Consider the following 10,118-nt stretch of genomic DNA (forward strand, 5'->3'; position numbering starts at 1 on the left):
TCATCTTATTATATTTTATGAATTTAATTCTTTATGATTTAATGTTTATTGTTTAGAGTTTAGAATTTAAAATTTGTTATTTTATTCAAATTGTGTTTTGTTTTTAATTTAAATATTTCGATTGTTAAGTTTTAGGATTTAATATTTATGTTTTGGAATTTAGAGTTTGTTATTTTTGTTTAAAGAGTAAAGTATTGTTTTAGTCGCTAACGTTTGTGTTAAGTCTTAATTTTGTCTTTATGTTTGAAACATTCTACTTTTTTTTTATCTCAACATACAGTTTTATTTCGTCTTCTTTTAATCCTCTCGTCAAAATAAAAATTTCTCCTTTCAAAAATATCATTTCTTTCATTATGATTTTCTTCTAAATAATAATAAAAATCATAATTGTTCATAGTAGTTGTTATAGTGATATAAGAGCAAAAATGACAGAACTATAACAAAAAGAGAGAGCTAAAAATAGAGGTGAAAAGGGTATTTATGGAAGAAAAAAATTTTAATTTTGACCAAAAGATTAAAATAAGATGAAATAAAACATTTGGGGATAAAAATAGAACGTTACATTAGAAAGTAAAACAGTATTTTACGCTTGTTTGGATTATATTTTGTTTTAAATTTAAACACATTTATTTTTAGAGAGTTTGGTTTTGTATTTTAAATGTAAGAGAGAGAAAATATGAAACACTAATTTTAAAGATATGTTTCTTACATTTATTTAAATGGATTTTAAATTTTGTTGGTTGAATAAAGATTGAATTTCATTACTTACCTAATTGTATTGTTTTCGTCTTGCAAAGAAATGTCACCTTCTCTTATGTTCTTGTAAAAATAAAAAATAAAAAAATAACTAATCAAATATACTCTTCTTTTAGAGTGGATTCTCTCAAATTTTTTTCTTAATTGTTAAGCAAATGACATTTAATTTTTATCATTTAATATTTTTTTTCAAATGTTTTTTTCCTGATTCCATTTAAAAAGTATAAGATGATAATTTACACTTTATTAAATAATTAAAAAAAAGAGAGAATCTATTTTTTTGGTCTATATAAGAGGAAGATTGAAGATATAGAAATGTTAATATATTTTTTAAAAGAATATTTTTCACTTAAATTTTGTATTGTAGAATTTTTAACCTCTGGTCTTATCACCATATGTTAGTATCTGATATTTGTGTACGTAGTTCTTATTAGAAAGTCAAAGATCAAACGATAATAAATTATCTGAGAGAAAAAAATAATGCAAAAAATGAGAAATAGTTATTTGAGAATTTAGTATATTTTAGTTATACAAAGACTTATTTGATAATTTATTTTTGTTCGTATGAAAAATTCTAAATTTACTCATCTTATTATCTTTTATGAATTTAATTCTTTATGATTAAATGTTTAGTGTTTAGAGTTTAGAATTTAAAATGTGTTATTTCATTCAAATTGTGTTTTGTTTTTAATTTAGATATTTCGATTGTTAAGTTTTAGGATTTAATATTTATATTTTGGAATTTAGAGTTTGTTATTTTTTTTATAGAGTAAAGTATTGTTTTAGTCACTAACATTTGTGTTAAGTCTTAATTTTGTCTTTATGTTTGAAACGTTCTATTTCTTTATCTCAACAGTGTTATTTCGTCTTCTTTTAATCCGTTGGTCAAAATTAAAATTTTTCCTTTCAAAAATATCATTTCTTTTCATAATAGCTGTTATAGTGATCTAAGAGCAAAAATGACAGAACTATAAGAAAAAGAAGAGCGAAAAATAAACGTGAAAAGGGTATTTTTGGGAAAAAATTTTAATTTTGACCAGAGTATTAAAATAAGACGAAATAAAAAATATTTGGAAAAAAAATAGAACGTTACATTAAAAAGTAAAATAGTATTTTACTCTTGTTTGGATTATATTTTGTTTTAAATTTAAATACATTTATTTTTAGAGAGTTTGGTTTTGTATTTTAAATGTAAGAGAGAGAAAATATGAGACACTAATTGTTAAAGATATTTTTCTTAAATTTATTTAAATGAATTTTAAATTTTTTTGGTTGAATAAAGATTGAATTTATTACTTACCTAATTGTATTGTTTTCTTCTTGCAAAGAAATTTCACTTTTTCTTATGTTTTTGTCAAAATAAAAAATAAAAAAATAACAAATCAAATATACTCTTCTTTTAGAGTGGATTTTCTCAAATTTTTTTCTTAATTGTTTAGTAAATGTCATTTAATTTTTATCATTTAATATTTTTTCTCGTATGTTTTTTTTATTCCATTTAAAAAGTATAAGATGATTATTTACATTTTATTAAATAATTAAAAAAAATTAAGAGAATCTATTTTTTTCCTCTATATAAGAGGAAGATTGAAGATATAGAAATGTTAATATATTTTCTAAAAGAATATTTCTCACTTAAATTTTGTATTGTAGAATTTTTAACCTATGGTTTTATCACCATATTTTAGTATCTGATATTTGTGTACATAGTTTTTATTAGAAAGTCAAAGATCAAACAATAATAAATTATCTGAGAGAAACAAATAATGCAAGAAATGAGAAATACTTATTTGATAATTTAGTATATTTTAGTTATTCAAATACTTATTTGATAATTTATTTTTGTTCGTATGAAAAATTTTAAAATTTACTCATCTTATTATCTTTTATGAATTTAAGTTTTTATGATTTAGTGTTTATTGTTTAGAATTTAAGATTAGTTATTTTATTCAAATTGTGTTTTGTTTTTAATTTGAATATTTCGATTGTTAAGTTTTAGGATTTAATATTTATGTTTTGGAATTTAGAGTTTGTTATTTTTGTTGAAAGAGTAAAGTATTGTTTTAGCCGCTAACGTTTGTGTTAAGTCTTAATTTTGTCTTTATGTTTGAAACGTTCTATTTTTTTTTAGAGTAAAGTATTGTTTTTGTCCCCAACGTTTGGGGTAAGTTCCAAAGTTGTCCCTAACGTTTCAATCGTCCTATTTAAGTCCCTAACGTTTCAAAATTGACTCAATGTTGTCCTGTCGTTAGGGATCTGTTAACAGAATTAACGGCGAGACAAAATTGAGACGATTTTGAAACGTTAGGGACTTAAATAGAACGAAAACGTTAGGGATAAAAACGATACATAAAAATAAATTTTAATTTAATTTTATCTTTCAATAATATTAATTTTTTTACTGTATGTTATCAGTTAAACAGAATTTATCAGATAGGCAAACCAAAATAATTATGCACACCCAAACAAAGCAAACAAATGCAACATGATGCACGCCTGTCCTACTGGCCGTGAGCTCATGTGTCGGTTATATCGCCATAACCCGACACATCTGGTAGCTAACCCAGACATTGGCCTCTAGGTTGCACATCTCCAAGAGGATCATAAACAAAGGAGAGTGCCTTTCCACATCGAAGGTGCGTGCCTTTTCACCTTCTCCTGGAGGATATACAAAGGAGAGTGTCTTTCCACATCGAAGGAGTGTGCCTTTCCACTTTGCAACTAGAGAAGAATGTAGGGGGAACAATACGAAGAAGGGTGCCTTTCCACCTTCCCCACATCCACATCACGACAAGAGGGGGAATCCTCCATCCTCAACTTGCCACTCGATAAAGTTTTCAGTTAACTCATCCATTAGCATCGAATTTATCATTCATCAATCTATTTTACCAACACCAACCACATTCACATCAATGAATCATCAATCTAACCATACCTCATTATTTTAACATACATTGACAACTAAAATCATTAAACATGCTCCAAACACAATTCAACTTATCCTATAGTCATCTAACCTAAGTTTTCACGATACTGTACATGCTATATACGAGAAACCAAACTAATTTCAAAAAATAACACTAAAATCACCATAGGGTTCACTAATTAGATAACTTGACAAGGATTAAACATTCTTTACCTTGCCAACGGAAGAATTGAGCCAAAATTCAGCACATCCACTAAGTTAACTTAATCCTAAATATCAAAATCAACAAAATCTCAACACCCCAAACCATAGAATTTTTAAAATTGGGAAAGGAGAAAATCGAAACTGAAAAGTGACTTCCTTACCTAATTAAGTACTGGGCTTTGTAGAGCTCGATGCTACGGTCATGTGGTCGCAAACGGTGCGGTGATTGGAGCTCCGGATTGAAAGTTACGAAAGATTAAAGTTTGAAGTGGAATAGGGTTTTAATTGTTTTGGTTTCCTTCTACTTCCCTGCTGCGTGAATTCAATGGGAAGGAAGAAGAAAGGCTGAAGCTTGCCTTTATATAGGAGTTGGGAGTGTGGGCTTGGGCCCATTTGGGCTCAGTTCGTTCGGTTCGGTTCATTTGGTCTAATTTTGGGTTAAATTCTTTAAAATTAGTGTTAAATTTTTTATTTTAATTTTTTCTATCTCTTTAAACTATAAAATTCTATTTTCTAATTTTCTAGAAAATAATTCATTTATTTGCTAATTATTTACTAATTTCTCGAATTTTACATAAGAGAGAAAATATGAGACATTAAATTTAAACATATATTTCTTATATTTATTTAAATAGATTTTAAATTTTGTTGGCTGAATAAAGATTGAATTTTATTACTTAGCTAATTGTATTGTTTCTGTCTTGCAAAGAAATTTCACTTTCTCTTATGTTCTTGTCAAAATAAAAAATAAAAAAATAACTAATCAAATATGCTCTTTTTTTAGGGTAGATTTTCTCAAATTTTTTTCTTAATAGTTTAGTAAAATGTCATTTAATTTTTATCATTTAATATTTTTCTTATATTTTTTCTTGATTCCATTTAAAAAGTATAAGACGATAATTTACACTTTATTAAATAATTAAAAAATTGAGAGAATCTATTTTTTTCCCTCCATATAAAAGGAAGATTGAAGATATAGAAATGTTAATATATTTTCTAAAAGAATATTTCTCACTTAAATTTTATATTATAGAATTTTAAACTTCTGATTTTATCACCATATATTAGTATCTGATATTTGTTTATGTAGATCTTATTAAAAAGTCAAAAATTAAACGATAATAAATTATCTGAGAGAAACAAATAATGCAAAAATGAGAATTACTTATTTGATAATTTATTTTTGTTCGTATGAAAAATTCTAAAATCTACTCATCTTATTATCTCTTATGAATTTAATTTTTTTATGATTTAATGTTTAGTGTTTAGAGTTTAGAATTTAAAATTTATTTTTTTATTCAAATTGTGTTTTGTTTTTAAATTTAAATATTTCAATTGTTAAGTTTTAGGATTTAATATTTTTGTTTTGGAATTTAAAGTTTGTTATTTTTGTTTAAAGAGTAAAGTATTGTTTTAGACGCTAACGTTTGTGTTAAGTCTTAATTTTGTCTTTATGTTTGAAATGTTCTATTTTTTTATCTCAACAGTTTTATTTCGTCTTCTTTTAATCTTCTGGTTAAAATAAAGATTTTTCCTTTCAAAAATATCATTTCTTTCATTATGATTTTCTTCTAAATAACGACAAAAATCATAATTGTTCATAGTACCTGTTATAGTGATCTAAGAGCAAAAATAACAGAACTATAAGAAAAAAAGGAAGCTAAAAATAGAGGTGAAAAGGGTGTTCTTGGAAGAATAAAATTATAATTTTGACCAAAATATTAAAATAAGACGAAATAAAATATTTAGGGATAAAAATAGAACATTACATTAGAAAGTAAAACCGTATTTTACTCTTATTTGGATTATATTTTTTTTAAATTTAAATACATTTATTTTTAGAGAGTTTGGTTTTGTATTTTAAATGTAAGAGAGAGAAAATATGAGACACTAATTTTAAAGATATGTTTCTTACATTTATTTAAATGGATTTTAAATTTTGTTGGTTGAATAAAGATTGAATTTTATTACTTATCTAATTGTATTGTTTTTGCCTTGCAAAGAAGTTTTATTTTCTCTTATGTTCTTGTCAAAATAAAAAATAAAAAATAATTAATCAAATATACTCTTCTTTTAGAGTGGATTCTCTCAAATTTTTTTCTTAATTGTTTAGTAAAATATCATTTAATTTTTATTATTTCTCTTTTTAAAGAGTGGATTCTCTCAATTTTTTCCTTAATTATTTAGTAAAATGTCATTAAATTTTTATCATTTAATATTTTTTCTCATATAATTTTTCTTGATTCCATTTAAAAAGTATAAGATGATAATTTACACTTTATTAAATAATTAAAAAATAGTTGAGAGAATCTATATTTTTTCCTCTATATAAGAGGAAGATTGAAGATATAGAAATGTTAATATATTTTCTTAAATAATATTTCTCACTTAAATTTTGTATTGTAGAATTTTTAACCTCTAATTTTATCACCATATTTTAGTATCTGATATTTGTGTACATAATTCTTATTAGAAAGTCAAAGATCAAATGATAATAAATTATCTGAGAGAAACAAACAATGCAAAAAAATGAGAAATACTTATTTGATAATTTAGTATATTTTAGTTATTCAAATACTTATTTGATAATTTATTTTTGTTTGTATGAAAAATTCTAAAATTTACTCATCTTATTATCTTTTATGAATTTAATTTTTTATGATTTAATGTTTAGTGTTTAGAATTTAGAATTTAAGATTTGTTATTTTATTCAAATTGTGTTTTGTTTTTAATTTAAATATTTCGATTGTTAAGTTTTAGGATTTAATATTTATATTTTGGAATTTAGAGTTTGTTATTTTTATTTAAAGAGTATAGTATTGTTTTAGTCGCTAACGTTTGTGTTAAGTCTTAATTTTGTCTTTATGTTTGAAACGTATTTTTTTATCTCAATAGTTTTATTTCGTATTCTTTTAATCTTTTGGTCAAAATTAAAATTTTTTCTTTAAAAAATATCATTTCTTTCATTATGATGATTTTCTTCTAAATAACGACAAAAATCATAATTGTTCGTAGTTGCTGTTATAGTGATCTAAGAGCAAAAATGACAGAACTATAAGAAAAAAAGAGAGCTAAAAGTAAAGGTGAAAAGGATTTTCTTGGAAGAAAAAAATTTTAATTTTGACCAGAAGATTAAAATAAGACGTAATAAAACATTTGGGGATAAAAATAGAACGTTACATTAGAAAGTAAAACAGTATTTTACTCTTATTTGGATTATATTTTGTTTTAAATTTAAATATATTTATTTTTATAGAGTTTGGTTTTGTATTTTAAATATAAGAGAGAGAAAATATGAGACATTAAATTTAAAGATATATTTCTTACATTTATTTAAATGGATTTTAAATTTTGTTGGTTGAAAAAAGATTAAATTTTATTGCTTATCTAATTGTATTGTTTCCATCTTGTAAAGAAATTTCACTTTCTCTTATCTTCTTGTCAAAATAAAAATAAAAAAATAAACTAATCAAATATACAAAAGAGTAGATTCTCTCAATTTTTTTTCTTAATTATTTAGTAAAATGTTATTTAATTTTTATCATTTAAAAATAAAAAAATAACTAATCAAATATGCTCTTTTTTTAGGGTAGATTTTCTCAAATTTTTTTCTTAATAGTTTAGTAAAATGTCATTTAATTTTTATCATTTAATATTTTTCTTATGTTTTTTCTTGATTCCATTTAAAAAGTATAAGATGATAATTTACAATTTATTAAACAATTTAAAAAAAGTTGAGAGAATCTATTTTTTTCCTCTTTATAAAAAGAAGGGGCAATTTACCTATTTAAATAAACTGCCAACCAAAATTACTAAGAATACACTTTATGCAAACTGGATACCGAAATGCATTTTTTTTCTAAACTATGTAAACCGCGACAGGGGTATCGCGGTTTACAAAATGCACGTAATCCGCTACAGAAGTGTCGCAGATTTCGTTGGCGAAAACTGTCACATAAACCGCTACAGGGGTGTAGCGGTTTATGCTGTGTAAACTTTGCCTATAAATACCAAGATAGGGAGTGGGTTATTTGAAGAGAGTCATGTTCACACTTTCAGAAATGGATAGAGAGGAAAGCTTGATGGTTCTAGTCCACTGTTCTGGTAAAATAAAAAAAAAAGTAACAGGCATGGTGTTAAGTTCACGGATAAAGAACCGCTAAGCATTTTTATCCGTTCGATTGATACTTTGTCGGATCTGAAAAGGAACATATTGTAGAAGGCAGGGTTAGCTGGGGCCAAGTCGGTGAAGAAGTTGTTTTACAAGATTCCGATGGCGGTCGTATCGAGTGGTGTGCAGTATGAAACATTTGTCATCGGGTCGGATGAAGACATGGGAGTGTTGTTTCATTGTCGGCAGAGTTTTTCGGAGGTGAGAATACACGAGTTGTTTGCCAAGTCGGAAGACCGTGTGGAAAGTTCCGGGACTTCAACGCCAAATCCTCAGTCGACGACGGTGGGGGGTGCTTCTACTTCGATGCCTGTCGTTGCACGCAGGTGTCTCCTACCTGCACCTCCGCCTGTTCTAACACCGGCAGATAGGTCACCCGGTTTGATTACTGGTCTTGTTAGGAGTGGTGAGCCGGATCACTATGAGGACGCGATGCGGGACTATGACTTGGACGATGAGCCCGATCACATATCAGGGGATAGTGAGGACGAGACTCTAGTGCCCCCACCTGCACCGCAGGGGCCATCCAGTTCTGAGTCCCACCAACAACTGCCGCAGTTCTCGACGCTTAATCTGGAAGCAGTGAGCCAACAACCAGATGATCGACACACCTTCGACTACCAAGGATTACACGAGGGCAATGCTTCTGGCGAATTTCAGATTGGTCAATCTTTCTAGACTAAGGAGGAAGCTGTGATGAGTGTTAAGGATTATAGCATTCGTCGTGGAGTTCAGTATCGGGTAATGGAATCTTATCATCTAAAGTATGTTGGGAGATGCAAGGAGTTTGGAAATGGCTGCAACTGGATCATCCGCGTTGCACTTCAGCAGTGCAAGGGTAACTGGGAGGTTAGAAGGTACAACGGAGCCCACACATGCCTGGCCACGTCGATTTCGAGCGACCACCGACAGCTCGATTACCACGTAATTTGTGCGAGGATTTATCCCTTGGTTAGGGCGGATGCAGCAGTTACCAAAAGGTGTTGCAAGAAGCTACTGAGTCAACCTACGGATTCAGGCCTAGCTACAGGAAGGTGTGGAAGGCAAAGCAGAAGGCAGTTGCCCAGATTTACGGGGATTGGGAAGAGTCATATGCGTAATTGCCTCGGTGGATCCTTGGGATGCAAGCAACGATGGACGGAAGCGTCGCTTTCTTGAAGACTTCTCTAGTGCGTGTTGGTGGCGAGGTTGATGAGTCTACGGAGTACTTTCATCGACTTTTCTGGACATTTCCTCCATGCGTTGAGGCTTTTAAACATTGCAAGCCACTAATCAGCATTGACGGAACGCATCTGTATGGGAAGTATGGCAGGACTTTGCTTTTGGCTATTGCGCAAGATGGAAACTCGAATATATTGCTAGTTGCGTTTGCACTTGTTGAGGGGGAGAATGCTGAGCTTTAACAGATCTTTTTGTCGTCCGAGGATCAAAATGACTCTCTTCAAATAACCCACTCCCTATCTTGGTATTTATAGGCAAAGTTTACACAGCATAAACCGCTACACCCCTGTAGCGGTTTATGCATGCATCAAAAACACACATAAATCGCGACACCCCTGTAGCGGTTTATGTGATGATTTTTGCCAACGTAATCCGCGACACCCCTGTAGCAGATTACGTGTATTTTGTAAACCGCAATACCCCTGTCGCAGTTTACATAGTTTAGGGAAAAAAATACATTTCGGTATCCAGTTTGCATAATGTGTATTCTGGTAATTTTGGTTGGCAGTTTATTTAAATAGGTAAATTGCCCAAAAAGAAGATTGAAGATATAGAAATGTTAATATATTTTCTAAAAGAATATTTATCACTTAAATTTTGTATTATAGAATTTTTAATCTTTGGTTTTATCACCATATATTGCTATCTGATATTTGTGTATATAGTTCTTATTAAAAAGTCAAAGATCAAACGATAATAGATTATATGAGAGAAACAAATAATGCAAAATTGAGAAATATTTATTTAATAATTTAGTATATTTTAATTATTCAAATACTTATTTGATAATTTATTTTTGTTCGTATGAAAAATTCTAAAATATACTCATCTTATTATCCT

Source organism: Arachis ipaensis, chromosome B07 (assembly GCF_000816755.2).
Source record: "Arachis ipaensis cultivar K30076 chromosome B07, Araip1.1, whole genome shotgun sequence".
Lineage (NCBI taxonomy): Eukaryota > Viridiplantae > Streptophyta > Magnoliopsida > Fabales > Fabaceae > Arachis > Arachis ipaensis.